At 45.7% G+C, this 23,015-nt stretch overlaps 1 long non-coding RNA gene across 2 annotated transcripts; it reads left to right on the top strand.

Moving 5' to 3' along the window:
* Positions 1-12,147: 12,147 nt before the first annotated feature.
* Positions 12,148-15,020, top strand: LOC142831148 (uncharacterized). 2 transcript variants are annotated; one of them, XR_012906811.1, is made up of 4 exons: positions 12,148-12,429; positions 12,532-12,551; positions 13,235-13,291; positions 14,753-15,020. It is a non-coding gene; the product is annotated as an uncharacterized LOC142831148 (long non-coding RNA). The 2 variants fall into 2 exon arrangements; XR_012906812.1 differs by lacking the exon at positions 12,532-12,551.
* The last annotated feature ends 7,995 nt before the right edge of the window (positions 15,021-23,015 follow it).

Consider the following 23,015-nt stretch of genomic DNA (forward strand, 5'->3'; position numbering starts at 1 on the left):
CCATCTCCCCGTGGGGCAGGAGCCCACACAATCTACTAGCCTGTCCCCTCCCCTCCCCCAGGCTCTGGTGTGTGAGGGGAATGTCGAGGGCCGTGTCAGTGAGGGGTTGTTTTTTTGTTTGTTGCTTCTCACCTGTGTGCAGTCCTTGCCTGATTTTTCTGTGGATCAGCAGCCTCCGACCCTATCCCCACCTCCTGCCCTGGGGGAGAGCCAGGACCACCTATGGGGGAGGGAGGCAAAGGGGACAGGCTCCCTGGAACCCAGTGATTTTAAAAGAGCCTAGAGTTCCCAGGCACCACTGCTATTACCTCGTTTGCAGCAGTGGCTGTAGCCCTGGGTGTCATGCATCCAGGAGCACTGAAGAACTGGCTGGGGGAGACTAGTCCCAGCCCCTCCCCTTCTGCCTAAGGCCCCACCCCTTCTGAAGCCCCAGCTGGACCTTTCTGAGGCCTGGCAAAGGCTGTCTTCAGCCCTGGCTACATCTCCATTTGAGCTGGGAATAGTTGGTATAGTTATAGCTGTATCCACGCTACCTCTGTCTGAGGTAGCACGCTATGGATGTGTCTAGACTGGCAAGATTTTGCGCAAAAGCACCTGCTTTTGCGCAAAAACTTGCTAGCTGTCTACACTGGCTGCTTGAATTTGCACAAGAGCACTGACTTTGTAATGTACAAAATCAGTGCTTCTTACGCAAATACTTTCACGCTCCCTCTCGGGAAAAAGCCCTCTTGCGCAAGAATACTTGGTCAAGAGGGCCAGTGTAGACAGGGAAGAACTGTTTTGCGCAAAAAAACCCCCGATGGCTAAAATGGCGATCGGGGCTTTCTTGCGCAAAAGTGCATCTAGACTGGCCACAGATGCTTTTGCGCAAAAGCAGTTTTTGCGCAAAGGAATCCGTGCCAATCTAGACATGCTTTTGCGTAAATACTTTTACTGGAAAAACTTTTCCGTTAAAAGCATTTCTGCAAAATCATGCCAGTCTAGATGCAGCCTATAACTAATAGGCTACGTCTACACTGGCCCCTTTTCCGGAAGGGGCATGTAAATTTCAGCAGTCGTCGTAGGGAAATCCGCGGGGGATTTAAATATCCCCCGCGGCATTTAAATAAAAATGTCCGCCGCTTTTTTCCAGCTTTTAAAAAAGCCGGAAAAGAGCGTCTGGACTGGCCCTGATCCTCCGGAAAAGGGCACTTTTTCCGGAGGATCGGGGCCAGTCTAGACGCTCTTTTCCGGCTTTTTTAAAAGCCGGAAAAAAGCGGCGGACATTTTTATTTAAATGCCGCGGGGGATATTTAAATCCCCCGCGGATTTCCCTACGACGACTGCTGAAATTTACATGCCCCTTCCGGAAAAGGGGCCAGTGTAGACGTAGCCAGTGTGTGTCCACAGTAGCACAGGTGGCACCTGTGTACATACCCAGGCTCCTAGACACCTATGCAGGAGACTAGCTCACACTGCAGCCTGGGCTACTCTGGCTTCATTGCTGTCTCTACCATGCTAGCTTGAGCAGTGCTGTAAATCACACTTCCCAGATCAAATGTAGACATACTCTTTGGTCAAGGTTAAGGGCATAGAAGGCAAGGAAGCTGTGCAGCCTGTGCCTGTGAGCTGCTTGTTTTGCAGACAGACACAAGATGCCAGAACCAGATAGATCAGTGTTTCTTAAACTTTTTAAGACCGAGAAACACCAAACAAAATATTTTTTGTAAGGAACAACAAAGACTTTTTGTTGAGCAAAAAAAGAAGGCGGGGGAGCGGGGAAAAGTTATTGACCCCCCTCCCCAAAAGAGATTGCCTTTAAGGGGGGACATTTTGAACTCTGTTGTTCTCCTCCGACTGCTTCGTGGCACACCAGTGTGCCACGGAGCACAGTTTAAGAAACACTGAGATAGACGGCCTCTGCTTTTCTTGTATGTTACCATTTACAGTTCAACCCATTTTAAAAAGCAGCTATGAGGATTGCCTCACACTGCTGTCTCTCGCAGAGGTATACAATATCCTGAGCATTCGTAGCAGACACTGCTGAAAGTCTCCGTTCTTGGGGTGCTCGTTAGTAAATAGTAAATCAGCTTGAAAAATGCAGGTTTTCCCTCCTCTGGCCTGCCGAGGGGACGGGGGGACAAAGAGGGCAATAGCCTCATTGACTGGTGTTTCAAAAGGAACTGGGGCTCCTGGCCTCTGCCGTTACTGTGGAAGCACCAGTGCCTGGAGCCCCAAGTCCTTTAAATCAGTGGTTGCCAACCGCCGGTCTGCGGACCAGTAGCAGACCATGAACCGCTGGCTGCTGGGCCGCAGGACGCTGCCAAGCCATGCCCATGCCTTCATGATTGGCTCGGCAGGATCTGCAGCAAGGCCCAGTCTGCCCAGAAACCCACCTTCTTCTCTTCCCAGGATTGTCTCATGCTGTGCTGGCGTCTCTGCATGACACTGCCTTCGTGCAGGGGATGCTGCCCAAACACAGAGGCAGGAGAGCCCCCAGCCACAGAGGTTGCAGAGTGGAAGGTTGCTCGCTAGGACGCAGGAGCAGCGTGCAGGTGCTCTGGAAGCCAGTGCTGGGCTTGGCCCCCACAGCATGAAGCGATTTGCAGTCGCTGCCTGTGGTGAATTTGGGGCCAGATCCCTGAGTCCTGGTGGGGGCTGCTGCTGAGTCCCTGGAACCCAGGCTGCAGTCAGGAGGGGGAATCTCGAGCAGGGCCAGTCCCACTACTCCCCATGAGCCTCTCCCAAGGCAGCACCTCCAGCCTGGCTAGCCCCTGCCCCCAGAGTGAGAGAGACCCTCCTTCTCCTCTCAGGAGTGGTGCCCCCTGTGCCCCGGGGCTGCAGAGGGAGGGTTTAACCCAGCAGAGCTGGCTGCAATCCCTGCCCAGGGCAGCTGCTGCCAGCTCCCAGTGTGTGCAGGGTAGGGGTGGAGGATCCAGTCCTGGGGAAGGCCGGGAGGGGGGCTGAAGAGGGGCGGATGCAGATAAAAGGGGTGAGGGGGATCAGGGATGTGTGAGGTGGTAGCAGGAGATGCTGAAGCAAGGTTGGGAGGGTTCAGGGGAGACTTACAGGCAGAAGGGAGCAGGGTGCAATGGAGGGAAACTCTGAGGGGGGGGGTGTCACAAGGAGGGAAAGGGGAGATGCTGGGAGGAGAGGCTGGGGGGAGACTATGCAAGAGCAGCCTGGCTGGGGAAGGGAGAGAGACAGCACAGGGGTTGTACAGAAGGAGATGGGGAAGATACAATGGCAGCTCCCCCACCCCATGGCACAGGAAGGTGGGAGGGCAGAGGTGACTGGTGGTAGCACTTGGGGGCACCACCACCTATGCCCCTGACAAAATTTCAGTTGCTAAATGGAGTTCCCCACATGCCACTGCCAGTGCGGGTGCCTCTCCCTGCGTCCCTCCCTCTAAAGGTACCTATCACCCCTGTGGGAGGGCTGCCCCACCCAGCAGCCAGAGGGGAATTCTTTCTGTGAATTTTTTTTTTAGTGTTGTAGATATTGGCAAACTCTGATCCATTACAACGTGTATCATGTGCGTAGAGATGCAATGTAAAATAACACATGACCTCTTAAAATTAATTACCATAGTGAATATTCATATATGCAAATAAAAAATTACTAGGACACCAAAAGTTTGTGAATGGGTTTTCTGGTCTGTGGTATAAAAAAGGTTGGGAACCACTGCTTTAAATCACCACTGGAGTGCTTGGCAGCACACTCTGAGTGGCTCTGAGGGTTGCCTGCAGGAGGGAGTCCTGGGGCAGCACACTCCAGGTGGCGGTGAGGGCAGCTGCACCAACTCCACCCGTTCCCCCTGAGGCCCCCTCCTACCTTGCCCAGTGGCCCAACAATCCTGTTGATCCCTTGTCCCCACTGAACATTTTGGCTACGTCTAGACTGGCATGATTTTCCGGAAATGCTTTTAATGGAAAAGTTTTCTGTTAAAAGCATTTTCAGAACAGAGCGTCTAGATTGGCACGGACGCTCTTCCGCAAAATCACTTTTTGCGGAAAAGCATCCATGCCAATCTAGACGCGCTTTTCCGCAAAAAAGCCCCGATCGCCATTTTCGCGATCGGGGCTTTTTTGCGGAAAACAAATCTGGGCTGTCTACACTGGCCCTTTTGCACAAAAGTTTTGCGCAAAAGGACTTTTGCCCAAACAGGAGCAGCATAGTATTTCCGCAAGAATACTGACAATCTTACATGAGATCGTCAGTGCTTTTGCGGAAATTCAAGCGGCCAGTGTAGACAGCTGGCAAGTTTTTCTGGAAAAGTGGCTGATTTTCCAGAAAAACTGGCCAGTCTAGACACAGCCTTTGACTCTTCCTCAAAAGATTGAGAACCCCAAGCCTGAACAATTTTGAGAGCACAACTGCTGAAAACCAAAATGTTGTCAGGTGCAAAATCAAAACTCTTCCGGGAAAACAGATACTTACAGACACTTATCATTTGTCAAAACCACAATTAACCCAACAACCACAAAAAAGTTTTGATGGAAAATTTTGGAGCTGCCCTCATGCATACAAGTGTAACCTTCACCAGCACTCAGATTCCAGTAGAATAAAAGCCCTTTCCATCAAGAGAGGTTAACCCAGCCATGGCTCTTTTAATTGAGTGCAACCAAGAGCACCAATCTGTGATTCCCTGGCTAAACTCTGGAAACAATAGGCTTAGATATCTATCTGGAGTGCTGTGAAAAAAGAGAGACCTCAAGCAGGTAAACCAGCTTGTGTTTTATAGAAGGAATGAAATCCTTATTTATTAGAACACCCTAAATACCCTGTCAGGGCCCAATCCTATCATTTTTATGTAGACTTTACTGGGAATTTTAACTAACAGCCTTGGAACTGAGCAATTCATTGGTAGGCTGTGAACATTAAAGTGAATTACGATGTTATGTGGTGCTAAAGCTGGTTTGTATGTCGCAGGTTTATACACTCTATGGAGATCAGATGGTGTATTTTTACCATTGAGTGCAATTTCATAAAAATCTATTTAGTATTCTGGCACTTTGCTAGATAAAAATCCAAAAATGCTTAGGGGCAAATTTTCAGCTTGGTGCAGAGGGACATATAACACATAATAACTAGAGTTGGGTGTGTAACTCACTGCATTGGAAATTTACTTCTTAATATCTTGAGATTATAATGAAAAGATAATTTTGTACATAAGCTTCTCATTCTCTGCTTCTTTAGATCTTACCTTTATAAATAGGAGAGCGATAGCAAATTTTGTAATGCATGGGGAAGGGAAACAAATACATTGCTGAATTAATCAAGAGCTGTTGAAATAGTGTGCTCAAGTAAGACTTGTACTGGCTTTTGCTGGCTGCCAATATTACCATATTTGGGGAATAAAATGGTAATTGAATCTAATGTTTGTGCTGAAAGCTGAATGCATTTCAGATGAGCAAGTTAAAACTATGTAATGTAGAGCAGGGGTAGCTGCTCCATAATTAAGGATGTTGTTAGTTTCTTATGACTCTAGCTTTCAACACACCCACAGCCAGCTCCCTCCATCCCCCGCAAAAAAGTCCAGGACCCCCAAATCATCAGAGGCAGCATCTCATGACAAGATATAATTTGTCTGGAGAATCTGAAAAAAAATAAAAAAGGGAGATTCAAAATGACGGGACCAGATTTTTTAGTCTAACCAATCTGTGATCAGCAGCAGACAAATGATATGGGGAACAAAAGGTGACTTTTGATGACCTTTGTGCTCAGTTTATTCTCACCTGTTTCTGCACTGGGCAAATCTTGTGGTGTAGATGAAAACAATATGAAGACTGCTATAAACTGAATCCCTTAATAGTGGTCCACAGCATAGCAGTGGGACACCAGTGACTTGGGCCTCAGAGTATGCTGGATAAAAATAAAGTTACAGAAAAGGACTGACAGAAAGCAAATGTGGGGGAGGAGAGGAGAGAGAGAGAGAATTACATGCTGGATCTGTCTCCAAAATTGTGTTAATTAGAGCTGACTGCAAATTCAAATATACTTTATGGATTTGGACATTGACTGAGAAATGGATCATTAAAGGTGATAGTTGTGCTTGTGTTGTAGCTTTCTGTGTTAAATTTGACTTTGTCTGCTCTTTGTAGTGCAGATAAAGGTGTTAGTGAGTTGCACTTATTACTTACTGTAGACTGAAATAGTCTCAAATTTCCATGAGTTCTTTCTTTATTTTTTGAACATTTTCCTCCTGTTCCTTAAACATTACTAAGTATGTTTGTAGTTGCGATTCAACAGAACTTCCTAAATGCTTAAGATATTTCTGGAGTCATCACATTGTATTCAGGTGTTATGTGTTATATGGTATATATTATATAATACATTCATACAACGTGAGTTGGTAGATACTGATACAGATACACTCCCTCTCAAAAAAGAGGACACTCCTGAAAGTTCAAATATGGTAACCCTCATTAAATTCCATGTAAGAGTGTTTGGAGAATACAGTGTCAACATCAGAATACTTACTGTGCTTCTGACAGCCCTAAGTATAGAAGATTCACGGGGACAGAACAAGATGTTACAAGAAAAACAGTGTAAACTACATGCTTCACATCACAGGAGCCAGGGCTGCTTACAGGGGCCAGGGATTTAAAGGAGGCAGCCACCCACAGGGCCCAGGTATTTAAAAGGTCCTGGGGCTCCTGGCTGCTACTGCTGCTTTTGCTACCTTGGCTGCAGCAGCAGCTGGAGCCTGGGACCTTTTAAATCACTGCCAGAGCCCTGTAGGTGCTTGTTTGTTGGCATTGAGAGGCTGACTGTGAGAGGCTAGCCTCAATCCCCACTCCTTCCACCCAAGGACCCTCCCTTCTGGGGGCCCAGTGCTTCCTCACCCCAAACCCAGCAAAGTCTGTCCTCAGCCCTAACAGGAGTCAGGGTTAACATTTTCTATGGTGCCCTTAAAAATCATTGGGCTACAGCCAGGCTATGTCTACATTGCAGGCTTCTTGTGCAAGAATGGCTGTTCTTGCGCAAAAACTTGCCGAGTGTCTACACTACACACGCATTCTTGTGCAAGTAAATGTACAGTGCAGCGTCGGAAAACAGGGCTGCTTGCGCAAGAGCGCTGATGCTCCGTATGAGGAAGAAGCCTTCTTGCGCAGTGTTCTTGCGCAAGAGGCCAGTGTAGACAGGCAGCCAAGAGTTTCTGGGCAAGAACAGGAAAAAACCCAAGTGGCCGCTTGGATGCTCCGTACCCACACTCACAGCTCCTTACTTCCTGGTTGCCAGACCCCCCCTTAGAGCCACATGCAGCCTGCAGATGTCAGATGGCAGCAGCAGCTCAGCCAGCAGCTCCACCATGCGGCTCTGCCCTGCTACACCCAGGAGCCCAGATGTCTGCTCCACAGGCACCCCGTGAACCACCCTAGGGTTCCCAGCAGGCCCGGAGGGGCACCAAGCGACGTGCCCATTGCTGGTCCCAGGCTGAGGTGGAGGCCCTGTTGGTCCTGTGGGCAGAAGAGGAAGCCCTCCATGACCCCTGTGCCCATCACCACAACGTGGAAATTTTCAGCCTCATGGCCCAGGCACTCTCACACCAAGGACATCTGGCCCGGACCCTTGAACAGGTCTGGGCCAAGATGAAGGAGCTGCGCCTAGGCTATGTCTGGGCCACCAAGGGCGAGGGGACAGGAGCCAACACCTGCCCCCACTACGACCGCCTCCATGCCATCCTTGGCCGGACAGCAGTCCCAGGACCCTCGGTGCCAGTGGACACCGGCCTGTGCCCCCCAGTGACCAGGCCACCTGACGCAGAGGAGGAGGGTGACCTGCCCATCTTGAGAGGGGTGAGCAGACAATGGAAGCGCGCCTTCTGCCATCCAAAGGTGCACACAGTCTGGTTGCGGGCCTGGTTCAGGTGCTGATTGAAACGTTCCCAGCCGGGATCCATCTGTCCGGTGTATGGCCTCATCAACCAGCGCATGAGGGGGTAGGCCGCGTCCCCCACAATGCAGAGAGGTATGTGGATGTCCCCAACTGTAAATTCCCGCTGGAGGAAGAAAGTACCCTTCTCCATCCTGCAATACAGGCTGGAGTTACAGAGGACGCGGACGTCATGTGCCCTGCTGGACCACCCCACATAAATGTCTGTGAAGCGGCCATGGTGTTCCACGAGGGCCTGGAGCACCACGGAGAAGTACCACTTCGGTTTATGAAATGGGCCACCCGATGTTCTGGGACATGGATGGGGATGTGGGTCCCATCCACGGCTCCCCCGCAGTTGGGGACCCCAGTGCAGTGAAGCCAGCCACTGTTGCGTCCATGTCCCGCAGGCGGATGACCCTCTGGAGCAGGATGTCATTGATGGCACAGACAAACTGCAGAAGGTCAGGGAATGCACCGAATGAGGCAGGGTAGGTGCATGAGCCCTTGGGAGGGGTGCCTGCCGCCCTGTGATGCCCTCTGACCCCAAACACACCAGAGCTCCCTTGCCCCAGAGCCCCCCCCCCCCCCATACCAGCAGGCCTGTGTGAGGGATGGATGGCACAAGCCCCTGGGTAACAGGGCTTCCCTCACTTCTCCCCCCCCCCCCCCAGCCTGGAGTCTTCCCTTCACATGGGCAGGGAGTGCAGCACACCCCCTCCCCCCCCCCCGGGACTTACCTGCATCAACACAGCACCAACTGTGGACCTGCCCACCCCAAACTGGTGTGCCACTGAGTGGTAGCTGTCTGGGGTGGCCAGCTTCCATAGGGCTATGGCGACCCTCTTGTTGACTGGAATGGCGGGCCGCAGCTGGGTGGTACGTCTCAGGAGTGCAGGGGCGAACCAGGCACACAGCTCCAGGAACATCTACTGTCATACCCTGAAGTTCCGGAGCCACTGCTGGCCGTCCCATTGCTCCAGGACCAGCCGGTCCCACCAGTTGGTACTGGCATCCAGTCTCCAATATCACCTCTCCACGGTCGGGTGGGGATGCCACAGGGAAATGATATACGTTTCCCTGGGTAATGATAAACATCCGGGGAGAGGGAGTCCAGAATGAGCTCGATGTCGAGCTCTTGCAGGAGTAGTGCGGCAGCAGCTGCAGGCACTCCAAAATGGCCATGTGAGGCCAGAGCAGGCACAGGGCCACCCCTGGCTCCATGGTACATCAAGGAGAAGGCAAAATGCACAAAAGGCACTAGGGCATAAGCTGTGGTGTCCAGTGGGGCAGAAGGCAACCACAACTAGCACTGCTACAGCTTTCAGCTCCTACAAGAGGTCCAAAGCACGCAGGAGGCGAGAAACGGCTGTCCAGGAAGATCCCTTTAAGCACGGGTCTCAAAGGACCTCCAGACTCCACCCCCGGAAAGCCCTGGTGCCCTTTTGCCCTCTCCAAAGTAGTTCCAGGGGGAAGTCTTTGCACAAGAGCGTCCCGCCAGTGTGGACACTCTTTTGTGCAAAAGCGCATGGCTTTTGCGATGAGCTTTGACCAGTGTGGACTCGTTCTTGCACAAGACCTTTTGCACAAGAGTTCTTGCACAAAATGGTTCTTGCGCAAGAAGCCTGCAGTGTAGACATAGCCTCAGTGTTTTAGATTTGAACATAAAAACTAAAAAGAGAACTGTCATTTGGTTTTGAGACAGAGGTGCATTCTGTGCAGGTGATTTGAACCCACAGTTATAAATTGGGCCAGGTTTATGCAACTGGTTCATGGCAGAGAATCACTCAAAAACATTTTTCTGAATTTAGAGTTCATAACAAAACCTGCAACCATGCAAGTTTCATGTGGTAGTATGTTCCACGGGGAACATTCCTCAAAATAAGACAATTTCTCTTGATAGGAATTCATCACATTACAGGAATCAAATCACAGTTGGGAATGAGAAGAGCATGAGAGTTTTTATAGGTGAATATTGGCAGCATGATTGTAACCAACAAGCCAAAGTGGTGCTGCAGCTGGCTTCTCTGTGCTTACACTAGAGATGAATCTGGCTCAATTATGTTTGCACTATGTTTAGTACATTTCAGTAATTTTGATTGTTTAGAAGAATCAGAGGAGTTCTGAGATGTTAATAAAAGGCTCTTGTTTTTAAAAAAAAATCTGATCCGAGGCTCATTGAAATTAAGGCTCCTATTGACTTCAGTAGACTATGAAATATAGACCATATGTGCTTAATGCAAATGCTTTAAACTGAACTGGGTGTCCCAGGACTGCAAACCCAAACAAGCAAACCAGACAATTGATGTGAGTTTGAACTAGCTAGGTCAGTGGCAAGAGGGAATTTTAAGTGCATTTAAACAAGCTGTCTGATCCTAAAATTTGATTATGAATTAATAACATTCTACTGCTGGGCAATGAAAAACTTCTCAGGACCACTTTAAGCCCTGCATAAGGCACATGGTGAATATTCAATGTGAAGACCTCTCTAATAATATTGCAATCACTTAAACTTATCAAGCATGTTCATTTTCTCCACTCTGCAGTCAGGACATACTCTTTATTTTTCCCCATTTGATTGGCACCCCTTGAAGTTGACTGCTCAGTTGTTAACACTTGCTGATCACTGCATGCTGATCTCAATTCTGCCATTCTCACCATTGGATTGATGATTTCTAGTCTCAGATAGCCATCTAAGTACCTGATCATTGCTTTCAGATTATATCTCAGAATTGCTTCTTTGCCCCTATTCCTGTTGTCTAAATTAAATGACCCTAATTGGCCTCCATCTGTAAAGCAAGGGATGGTGGGATTTTTTTAAAAGAGATGTTTCAGTGTCCCCCACTGTAGATGTTAGGATAAGGGGATCTGCATTTCCACAGCAGTCAGACAGATGTAGTTTTCATGAATGCACTGTGGCTGGTGACAAGCAGATCTGAAAGCTGTTGGTTGCTGCAGCATGAGGGTGGAGCATGAAGGAAGGTTGATCTTGTGGTTAGAACAATGGGCTAGATTGTTTGTGATGTTACATGTTTTGAGGCAGAATTCCCTTCACTTGAACATACTATTGGGCTACGCCTACACTGGCATGATTTTCCGAAAATGCTTTTAACGGAAAACTTTTCCGTTAAAAGCATTTTCGGAAAAGCACGTCTAGATTGGCAGGATGCTTTTCCGCAAAAGCACTTTTTGCGGAAAAGCGTCCGTGGCCAATCTAGACACGGTTTTCCGCAAAAAAGCCCCGATCGCCATTTTCGCGATCAGGGCTTTTTTGCGGAAAACAGTACTGTGCTGTCTACACTGGCCCTTTTGCGCAAAAATCTTTCGGAAAAAGACTTTTGCCCAAACGGGAGCAGCATAGTATTTCCGGAAAAGCACTGACGATCTTACATGAGATCGTCAGTGCTTTTCTGGAAATTCAAGTGGCCAGTGTAGACAGCTGGCAAGTTTTTCCGCAAAAGCAGATGATTTTGTGGAAAAACTTGCCAGTCTAGACACAGCCCTAGAGATTGGGTCAAGTTCACTCAACCACTTCATGGTAGATGATCATTTGAAAATGTCTGTCTGAGTTTAGAGTTTGTAGCAAAACCTGGAATCAGGCAAGTTTCATGTGGTTTCATGTTCTACTGGAAACACTCAGAGATAAACACATATCAGATCTGAACTCCAATCCCAGCATTGCCATGGATGTCCACTGAGACCGCTAGCAAATCATCACAGGCTTGAATTTTCAGAATTCCATCAAATGTCAATGAGAGCTATACACACTCAGCACTTCTGAAAATCGGGCCCTTAACTTCTGAGCCTCCTCTGTAAAATGGGGACATTGATCCCTTGTGCCTCACAAGACGGTTGTGAGGCTTAATTCATGGAGGCTGGTTCCTTTGATCACAGGTGTTAGAGAAGGGCAAGTCATCCTGAAAGAAAGGGCAGTGAGCAGGGGGTAGGTGCACATGCTTTCCCATACTAGCAACAGATCTTCCTGCCTTCCCTAATGTGTATTTCTGAGCAGCATACAGAGTTTGGTAGTTAATCTGCTTCATTGTGGTCCACTTAGGCATACCCTGTAACAGGCATGGAGAAGGAATTTCCATGTTACAGTAAACAGGTCAGTCCACTGGGGCCTTTTCCCTTCTCCACACTGTCATGGGCATCATCAGCTGCTAACTGACATACTGTACATTTACTACAAGGCCTGTGTGTTTTTGCTGGTTTTATTGGAGTGGCTTGTTGGCAACATCATTTTTGGCCTTGCTGTATTGTTTGTTGAGGTGCAGTTGGAGTTGTCCCTCAAGGCATTGGTAAAATTGATCACAAAGTTGCAGCCAGCGGCTTTAAATCAGAGACAGGTGGAATAGATGCAGCAGATCAGGCATGCTGCTCCAGGTGGGCAAAGGAACCATAAAGGTCACAGATCTGGATCCCTGAGGATTCTCCCTTTTGTGTGATAATCCTTCAGTGGCACTCAGCAGCCATACAGCTCCTCCACCACCTGTCCTGCCTGCTCAGAAAAAAATGCAGAAATTCACAGGGTAATCTCCAGATGGTCGCTTGGAACAGCTCCAAGATCAGGTGAGAACTAAGTTGGTTTAAAGCCTCTTTTTCCCCCATCCTAGTCCTGTGCTGCTCCTAGCTTGGATTGAGCTGATCAAGCTGTTTACTTTCTCCATATAGGAGGAGGCACAAGGCATCTGGTAAATATCACAAATGATCTAACCCTGATATACACTCATTCTATTGCATTTGATCTTATGCTGCTACACAGAGGAGCCGAGGGACAGCAGCTGAGAGAAAATTGCAGACGGCAAAAGACCTCTGGCCTAGCCATTCATTTTGATATATGGAAGAATCATGTTAATTTATATAAAGTGGCTTTGGCTATGGCTGCTTCTACTTGAATTTGATTTTGAAAAGGAGAAATTATTCTGCCTCCTTACTCCAAACTTAATAATGCTCTTTTGTATCCCTCTACTGGGTCACTTGCTGTATCTGGAGCATCCTAATGCTGTTATGTTGCAGATAAAATAGAAGATATTACAGCCTGGTATTTCTCCAATTGACTCCTTATTCAGTACTGACCCCTGCTCTTATATCTGTCAGGCCACGTCACTCTGGTCATTCAGTTTCCCTGGGTTCAGGTAGCTTTTTGTGTGCTTTCTCTTGAGGATTTAAATGAGACAGTCTTGAAGGTTTTGTCATCCGTTCCTCATTTCAATCCTTGGCCTGCTGCAACTGTGGGAGGCCATTTCCTTTAGTATCTTAATACATTCTGATTAATCTTTCTGTCAGCAAATCAGCCGGGCTAACCTCCCATCCTCCTGTTATTGAAATTAAGTTCACCAGAGGGCATCTTTGCTAATTACTGTCCTTTCTCCAGCCTCCTGCAGTTACCCAAGATTGTTAAGAAAGTACTGCAGGGACAGTCCAATATAAGGTATGTTTGAACCAACATCAGATTTATAATAAATTTCCTTTAACACCATCAAGACTGCATGATGATTTGGTCCTTAATGAGTCAGGGGAAGGGGAGGTGGGAGTGGGAACATTCTTTTTTATTCTAGTTTTAGACATTAGTTTTTGACACCTTAGCTTGGTGTGGGTTCTGATAGTCTGAAATTGCTTTGACTTGGTTTGTTTCCCATTTTAGGCACCACAGTCAATTTGCATTCATCATAGAGATACAGTGATATTCATCATTCAGCAATGCCTTTCTTTATGGGATAACCCAATGCAGTATTAGGCCAGATTCTGGTTTTGATTTATATTGCCATGAGCAGGTATGAGGCTGACAGAATCTGCTCCACGAAATATATTCTTCTCCAGGGAAGGGTTTGCCTTGAGCAGCCACATGCTTCTTAGTAGGACCCAAAGACATTCTTGCAGCCTGATAGGGTTCTCCCTGGGATCCACTATAATTCCCGGCCTTAGGAAATGTATTCTCTTCTTCTGTACTCCATGGTATTTCTAGATTTCCCAGGCCTTTTGTCCCTTTGCTCAAGATCTTTCCCCCAACTGACATTCATTTTATGTTCAGTATCTCTGCTTCTACTCTGGACCCACATTATAGAGATTTAGATCCCCGGGTCCTAATAAAACATAGATGATGAGCTCTGCATATTCCCCCTCTCCACCCCACCCCGTACACACTCCCCAGATCTTGTATGATTTTTGCTTTGATACAACTTTCCTGACTGAAATTCTTTGTCTATTCTTCTGCCACCCCTCTAATCTCAACCACTCAGTAATGAGATTTAGCTCCGGAAATCTGCCCTTGTGGATCCAAGACAGGTTTTCATTTTAATTAGGCTAGTGAATTTAATACGTTGAGCATGAAGACTGCAAATAAGCCTTGTACATGGGCGGAAGAGGCTGTCCATAAATTATGTAATATGTTAGGGGATGGGTGAGTCCTTAATGATGCATGTTTGTGTCAATGTTGTGTTGCAGGGGCAGGGGCCTTAAAGAGAGAATTAATGTAATTTACATCTTTCAAGTAGCTTAGAAAGAGACTTGAGAGAAACTGATACATGGGAAAAGATAAATCAGGCTTGCTCCAATCCTGTTTCACAATATAAAAACATGGGAATGTTAAATGAAGTTTAAAAAAGCAAAAATTCTCAAATCTATAAAAGGAAATAATTAGTTACACAGTGCATAATTACCTAGTAGAACTCACTGCCTAAAGATATTGTGTCCAAAAGCTGAAGAATGATATTATTTATGTGGAAAATAAGAATATCTGCCATTAAATTCATAGGGTTATTTATTATAAATACCTTAAATTGAAGGGAGAGAAAGTCCCTGGCTTCAGGTCATAAATCATTTGGTGATGGAGAAGGGTGAGGAGGGAAATTTCTCCTATGAGTAAGTTATTTTATATCTGTCCACCATGTAGATTTTTGCATCTTCCTCTGAGGCATCTGGTACCAGCCACTGGAGACAGCAAACTAGACTAGAGGGACCACTGGTCTGATCTGATATGGCAGCTCCTGACACAAGAGTTATATATAGATAAAAAGCATTGAAACAGCAAAGGGCATTAGCCAGTCTGATTATATTTACATGTGTTAGCTTTTATCCAGGACAGTAGGACTAACACCTTTCCATTTCAAAAAAGTACTATGTAATCTGTTAATGAGAACAAGTGGCCAAATGGATGTTAGTTTTATAAAGCTTCTTTTTATAATAAAATATAAGGTTGAAGAGTGCATTTCAGCTTCTCTGTCACCCTGTGCCCCAGTGAATATGCTTCACATATTAAAAGCCTAAAAGATATTGTATTGAACAACTACCTCTGAAGGTTTCTTTCCAAAAAAATATAGAAAGACATTTTTTTCCCTAGAGGACTTTTTGCTTTAATTTTTTATTCATACATCAGCCACCAATATTTTTCCTCACATTTCTGCTCTTGACTTCCTTGCTAAAACTGACATTAACAAGCAAAAGAGCACCACAAACAATGCAAATCTGTAATTGACTAGTGTAGAATATAATATAGGTAGGAAAATTACCAGAAATAGGAACTGGCAATAGTGATAATAATAAGCACTTCTCTTCGAAGTGCTTTACAGACATGAATGAAACAACAGCTTTGTGTGAGAGAGAGAAGTGCTAATATCCCCATTTTACAGATGAGGAAAGCAAAGGAAAGAGATCACAGCCACAGAAGGGGTCAGTGTCAAAGCAAGGAGTGGGAGTTCCTGTCACTCAGGTCACTGTTCCCATCACTAGGCCAACATTTGTCTCACTAGACATGCCTCTCTCTGTCTGGGGCAAGGTACGTGAACAGGGCCTTACTGACAATTCTTGCTGTTGGGTTTTAACTGGAAATTCTGACATACGGCAACAAAATATTAAGATGACGTGGTCTATATGCAACTTATAAAGGAAGTTGTAGGATAAAAGTGAACTTTGCATCTATGGGAAAAGATGAAGGATTATTATTATTTATTGCTTGTTTGTGTGACTCTAGCACCTAGGAGCCCTAGGGCTATACCGGGACTCTATTGAAGCAGAAGTTGTACAAACACAGAACAAACAGATGGCCCCTATCCCAAACCACTTAATATCTCAAGTTAAGATAAGAGACAACAGAGAGATTGACGGTGAGGACAATCTGACAACACTGGTTATATGATAGGTTGTGGTATCAGCACATCAGTGGCTAAGCCATCGTTGAGTTTTTGTTTTTGTCGACATCGTGGCATTAAAGAGTCAGTGTGTAATAAAGTAATGTATTTGGCTGTATAGCCAGCATGGCACACTACATGTCAGTAATGTGTGAGAGAGATTATTGTAACCATTTGATAAATAGCTAAATAAGAGATAAGATATTGTGATACAAGAAACAGATAGGCGAGGTATGCTAGGAAGAAAGCAAGTTAGACAGCTTTATAAATCACTCAAGTAGTTATTCTGTACTGCACTTAACGCTAAACTAGACAGGCTAATGAAGAGATACAGCAACACCAAAAGTCAGGATAAGCAGGGCAATATAGTGAGGATCGGAGTTAAGTGTCATACTATAGGAGGGGTTGGCAAGCCCCAAGTGGCACACAAGCCGATTTTTACTGGCAGGTTGGGCAGGACCGCGTGGGCTGCTTCTACGGTAGCACGGTCGAGATCTGGGCAGGAGGCTGCTCCTGTGCGGCTGGGACTGGAGCTTGGGCTGTCTGGCTGCTCCTCCAGTAATGGAGCCATGGTAGTGAGGCAACCCAGCTGGGGATGGGGGCACCACGTGTGTGACTGCATGGGATGGGTGGGGGAAAGAGGAGATGAGTGGGTGCTGGGATTGGGGGGGAGGTAGTTTGTCTATGCTGCGAGGTGGGGAGGGGTGGATAATCTGTTTGTGCTTTAGCTGTGAGCTAGGACAGGACAGACTGCTAGTGCCTGCTACTTTGGGAAGCAGGATTGTATCCCAGCCCAGGTGGGGGCTGGGGGGAGCAGATTCCACGGGGGGGAGGGGAGGGAAGAGGGTGGGTGGGTGGGTGCTGGCATCTGTGTGGTAAGGTGGAAGCAGGGGACAGTTTATTGGGGTGTCTGACTGAACACTCAGAGGCTTATGTGCTGCTTAAAGTATCAAACTACAAGCCCAAGATTGGAGAACTCAGCAAGGCAAAGCAAGGCCAAGGATCTCACTAACCGGTAAGATCTGCATCTTAATTTATTTATTAATGAAGCTGCTGTAAGTAGGACTATTAAAGTATCACCAGCACTCGGATCTGTACATACAGGTGAGTAAGTTAAATCTTGGCACACCACTTCTGAAAGGTTGCTGACCCTGCACTATAGAATGACAAAATAAGAAGTCCTTTATTATAAAGTAAATACATCATTTTGATCTGGCAGGTTTAGCCAGACCTGGATTCTAGTTATTCTCTCATTAAAAATGGAGCTATTGGAAAACGGGGAGGGAAAAATAGTAAAAATGGTCATTAAGGACATCCACCTAATTGCAGTCGATGCAAAAGACTCCATTGACTCCAGTGGGCTTTGGAAAGGATGTCTCATGCTGATTATCTTTTTTTCTTGAAAATGTTTGTGTCTGGACAGTTTTTGGTTGGCTTCATTGGGAATCATCCTCCCATATCTCTTAAATTGGGGAAATTCTAATATCTGTGTGTCAGATTTCCTCCATAGCAAGGCATAACAGAACTTCTAGGAATGAGGGCAACAAAGTAGAAAATAGAATAAAATCCTCCTGAGGGGGAGATAAAAAAATCAGCCATTTGTGGGTGTTGTCAAGGTGTCTGACACCCTTGGATCCCATGTGTTTCAATCTACTTTATAGTCGTCTTGTGTTAAATGGCACGTTGATACACTGTCTAGGATGAATTGTGTTTTCCAGACATTAGCCGACAGTGGGGACTTTTTCAAAGACTCTTTGTCATCATTTAAAACCAAAAAGGTTTGTAACCAGTGAAATAGGAAGAAAAAGACTTCTTTGATATTGCAGAGTTTTAAGTATCCCATTGTTTAGTTACCACGTTTTGACAGATGTAGTTTAAAGATGCATAAAAGTCTTATATATGTATGTATGAACCTGATCAGTTTAGGATTGGAATGTAGATTTACTTCTTATTGAACAGAGCTATTGTGGTGTTCTATGAAGCTCGTGAAAATGCATCGCCATAACACTGTTTGGATTTAAAACACTATATGCCAGGTGGACTTGCCTGCAGTGATCAGAATACTAAGCGTCACTGGTGGTTTACAAAGAGACTGAGAGATTATTTGTTTTAGGAAGAAAGAAGGGCAGGCATAGTGTAAGAGTGTAAAGAATCTATGATTGGAGGACACATGTCTAACATTTCATTATGATTAAGTGTCATCAAGCACTCAAAGTTAGATTGGTCATTACAGTTATGATACTGCTGCCTTCATGTCTTGGAGAGTTAATGTCTGCTTCCTGCTCAGAAGTATTTGGGGGATGAATTTTGACATTTGGAATATGCTCTACCATTTATTCCCATTCTCTGATTCTGATTGATTTATTTAAAATTATTGAGTTCTCACCTACATAGGTGAATCCGTTACATTGATTTAGGGCCAAATCCTGAGACATGGATCAAACCCAAGTTAAAGATCTTTGCTTTAAGAACAACATTGTGCTGAAGCAGAGTGAGGCAAAGGAGAGGAAATTGCATTCCCAACATATGAAATCCAGGCATGTACAACTGCCATCCTCTGGGCTCAGCGTGTAGTCAGCAACTGCAGATATAGGCTAAGTGGTGGCTGCAGCCTACAACTCCCCCTCTAATGCCATGTGTCCTTTCTCTGCCATGCTGGTCATGTGATAGAACGTCAGTGTTTCACCCTAAGTATTTGTTTCTCAGGCCTCATATAAATCGCCCACTGGCTTCAGTGAATGGCAGATTCTGTCCCCACCTTCCACAGGTAGGAGAAACCTGACAACTCGTTGACTCTGTGAGGGGATAGCCAGTGTGACTGGTGCAATTCTGCAGGTCAGCTGGGGCAAGATGCAGGGAGATTATGCAGGGTGTGCACAGCCCGGGCACACTTCACAGTGGCTCCCAATAGCTCAGTGCATGGAGGACAGAATGTTTGAAGATGTCTAGGCAACAGGCTGTGGCAGAGGTTGCTCCACAGTGCAGAACTGTTATAGACATCTGAATTGTTTCCAGGCAGGGCTTTGGGTTTTTTGCCTCTTACTTTTCCTCTATCAGCAGGCCATTTCCCCCAAAAATGAATAACCTTTGTGTATCATATGGGGCTCCGAGGCCTTCTTCTCTTGTAATTTCTTCAGATCAGCTTCATCCTTTGCAGTGTTCCAGTTTTACCAGGCTCCTGAGTGAAAGGCAGAGTTTCAAAAAGAACATGACAAGGTCTCCACCCGTCCAGCGTAGGGCTTTGGTAGGTTAGTTTCTACAATCTGATTTGTACTGTTCTGAAAGATTCAGGCCTCTATGTGTTGTGTTAAGCCTTGATAAGTAATTCCTTTGGGACCTTTGCCATCACTAACATCCCAGCTTCTGCTCTAACATTTAACCTGGTTGCCTGCTGAGGAAAGAGTGCTGTGCATGTTGCCTGACTTGGAGTCTATCGTTGCAGCCTGTCACACACAGTAAGAGATGCATTTCCCAGCACGCAAAGAAAAGAGGTAATGACACTGATGCTGAGTCACAGGATCACATGGGCTGCCTGTGAGATAGGCAAGAGCTTACTAGCACAGTCCTATTGCGGCCAGGAGGGACTCCCTGTTGGCACATCTGAAAGGACTAGCTATCCTTGAACTACAAGGGTCTTGACTATGGGCCTGAGTTGGAGCCACAGGCAGGTGGTACACACCTTTCTCAGAATACTGTTCTAGTACAAGCAGGTGTGACTACTGACTTTGATAGACTTGCACTTGCTTATGCAACCCACACACCTACTGGGCATGGTGTACTGCCCCACCTAGTGGCACTGGACCACTTACAGAGAGAATAATTAGTCTACTCTACAGCCTTAGCTAACAGCCAGCTGGCTTTTAGCTCATGCTGTAGAGGCTCATGCACTAAGCTCCAGAGGTCCCAGGTTCAGTTCCGCCTGCCAGTATTACTTTTACACCAGGGTAGTGGCACTGGAACATTATTTACAGCGGATCTGCTGAAAGCCAGTGATTCCTACCCTAAACTTTTTACCTCACCCTCCTTCCTCCTGTCTCTGCCACCCATCCCTCCGAGTTGGGACCAGGACTAGCTGTGACTCAGGGAGGAATATGGATAGAGTGATGGGAGTCAAGACTGGGGCTGAGACTCCAGATACAGGGCCATAAACAAAGTCCTAGGCTCCGAGCTGGTTGGCAGCCAGAAGCAGAGCCTAGGAACAGGGCTGACAAGAGTTGGGCCCCCATGTGCAGCATACCAGATGCGAGGCCAGGAACAGAGTCCTGGGTAGGAGTCCTGAAGCTGGGGTAACCTGCAGGAACAAAATCAGATCCCAGGGTGTGGGTCCAGCAGCAGCTGAGGCCCCTTATGCAGGGCTAAGGACAGAGCCCTGGACACGGGGCTGGCAGTGCTGGGATCCTGGATGAGAGGTGGCGTCCAGAACTCTGCACAAAAACTGGAGGAACTGCAGCCTCTCCTCCTCCCCCTGCTCCCTAGTGGCCAATCCGTTGTCCCTGCACTATTTTCAGGCCACCAACAGACAGACACAATGTTCCAGCTGTTCGGGACCTACACAAATCTTGGGTTTTTTTTTTCTTCAGCTCCCTATGAAGAGCGAATGTTCTGAACTGCTCCTGTATTGAATGGAAGCAAAAGAACTGAGCAAAATAAAGACAGCCAGGAAACAACTCAGAAAACAGGCAAACTCTGACCCTGAAAAATGCATTTTAAAAATATCACTGCTTGCTCTGATTTTACACAAAACGACAGTAAAATAAAGAAAACTTTTGGGTACATATTCTTAGGTATGTATAGGCTCCAAAGTCTGATACTTAGTAGTTCGTGCATCTGTATATACCAGTGATGTATTGTAATGATCTGGCGGGGGTGTTTGTTTATGGGGAGGGGAGAAAGTTGGCAATGCCCCTTAGTGGATGGAAACAGAACTGCTCCGTTGTGTGCCAGAGGTTGTTTCTGTTAATGGGACATCAAGGGGCAGAGTCTCCTATTTTTTGCAATAGGAGGAGTCCTGTATGTCCTAATTCTGTGAAAGTCTCAGTGGAGTAGTATGGTGTGAAGCAGAATTGGTAGAATAACGAAAAGAAAAAATGTGTGGTTCAACTGATTTCTCAAAAGTATTTCTAATAAAATATTCAGTGGAAATATTCACTAGTTATTCACCCAGTTCTATAAAATAATATGAAATAATGATTTGGAGGAGAAGCGAGGGGGAATCATTTAATGCCTTATTCACAGTAAACCACAATATTCATCAGATCAATTATTCGACAAATTTGATTCAGCCAGTAGCCACAGATTTATTGGTGTTAAATCGTGGATCATTGGCATGTGTTACTTGAGCTTTGTAAAAGAATCAAGCGAGTTATTAAATTGCTTAGATTCTTTAGGTATTTGATTGCATTACATTGGCTTTGTTTTGCCGGACATTGAAACAGACATATGTCATTTATAGTTTCTATTCTTCAAGTGTTTGATTCCTTTTATGCCCTTGGCAGATCCTTCGTAACAGACAACTGACTAAAGAATAATTTCTATGAAAACCTTCCCACTTACTTCCATTTACTTGAACACTATCTGTTCCTTCATCTTCTTGTTTAGTCAATTTGATTTAGTTGTTAGCCTGTGAAATTTCCTGAGAACTTAAAAATCTTGTCTTGGAGGAGGGGTGGCTCATTATTCATAGAAATAGCTTTTCGGAACTCATTTGTATGTTTTGTTGGTATATTCAGCATATTCTGTAGAGTTCATGTCCTCTCTAATTTGTGATTAGACTTTGATACTTAATTTTTTAATCCAACTGCTGCAATCTGAACTGACAGTATCTCCTTATTTTCCTTTCCATTTCAATATACACAGCATTTAGAGCCAAATCAGGCAAAATCATTCATTGACTCATTAACTTCAATTTAGGTTCTGCTTGACGACGGACTGGAAGCTTTTGCTAATTATATGTTTTTGTGCAGGATAGATTATTGTATTTTAGATCTGTGAATAAGGAAAACATCCACTGCTCCACAAACATTAGTGTACATTTCAGAAGGGGAGCCATGTTAGTCTATACCTGTAAAAACAAGGAGTCCTGTGACACCTTAAAGACTAACAGACTTATTTTTGCATAAGTATATGCTCAAATAAATCTGTTAGTCTTTAAGATGCCACAGACCTCCTTGTTTTTACTACTGTAAATGACAGTGCTTTAAAATACCATTGATATATAACAAAGAAACCTATGATAAAGAACTCTAATGTTGCAAAGATGCCAAGAGTCCAGGATGGGATAGTGGACGGAGATGGGCAGACAGGAGCTAGAAGATAGTAGTAGTGGGGAGAGATAAAGAAGTGAGCTGGGAGAAGGTATGTAGAGGAGCAGAGGTGACCTGGGGGAACAAAGGTATAGAGAGGGAGATGGGCAGTTTCTGGGGTGGGACATTTGGATAAGCAAAGAGGGGAAGGAGGGCAGGAGGTAGTTTGGACTGGGGAAAATAGAAACAGAAGGGAACAGAGACAGGCTAGTGGCACAGAAGCAGAAGGACCTATAGCCACTAGGCACATTCTCCTCTAAAACATGGATTGCACTCAGAAGATCTGTCTCTCTAATTAATTTAATAGCAGATAACTATGAAAGCCATAGAGGATCCACATAGAGGATAACAGCCTACTATTGTTACTTCAATAACTTGAATGGTAGAGATCTATACACGTTGGGATTCTATGTGATATTTCCATTTTCTCTGTTTAAGATCTTGGCTATTTTGTTTAACCAGCTAAAGGAGTAATTCTGCACTGCTGCTAAAGAAGCAGAGAGAATATGCTAAAATCAGCTCTAATCATTCTCACTGTTCCAGTAGCACACACTGTAGAATGTCAAACATGCTTTGCTGAATTCTGCTGCAAGTTGCATAAGACTGACCATGCCTTAAGTCAGGGTAACTATCTAAAGAAGTGTATATAGAAGAACAAAATTATTGCTCAATATCATCTTCAGGAAGAACTGCTTTTCTCATGTGACTCAAATAATTTAGAGCCACA

The sequence above is a fragment of the Pelodiscus sinensis genome, chromosome 12 (assembly GCF_049634645.1).
Source record: "Pelodiscus sinensis isolate JC-2024 chromosome 12, ASM4963464v1, whole genome shotgun sequence".
Classification (NCBI taxonomy): Eukaryota; Metazoa; Chordata; order Testudines; family Trionychidae; genus Pelodiscus; species Pelodiscus sinensis.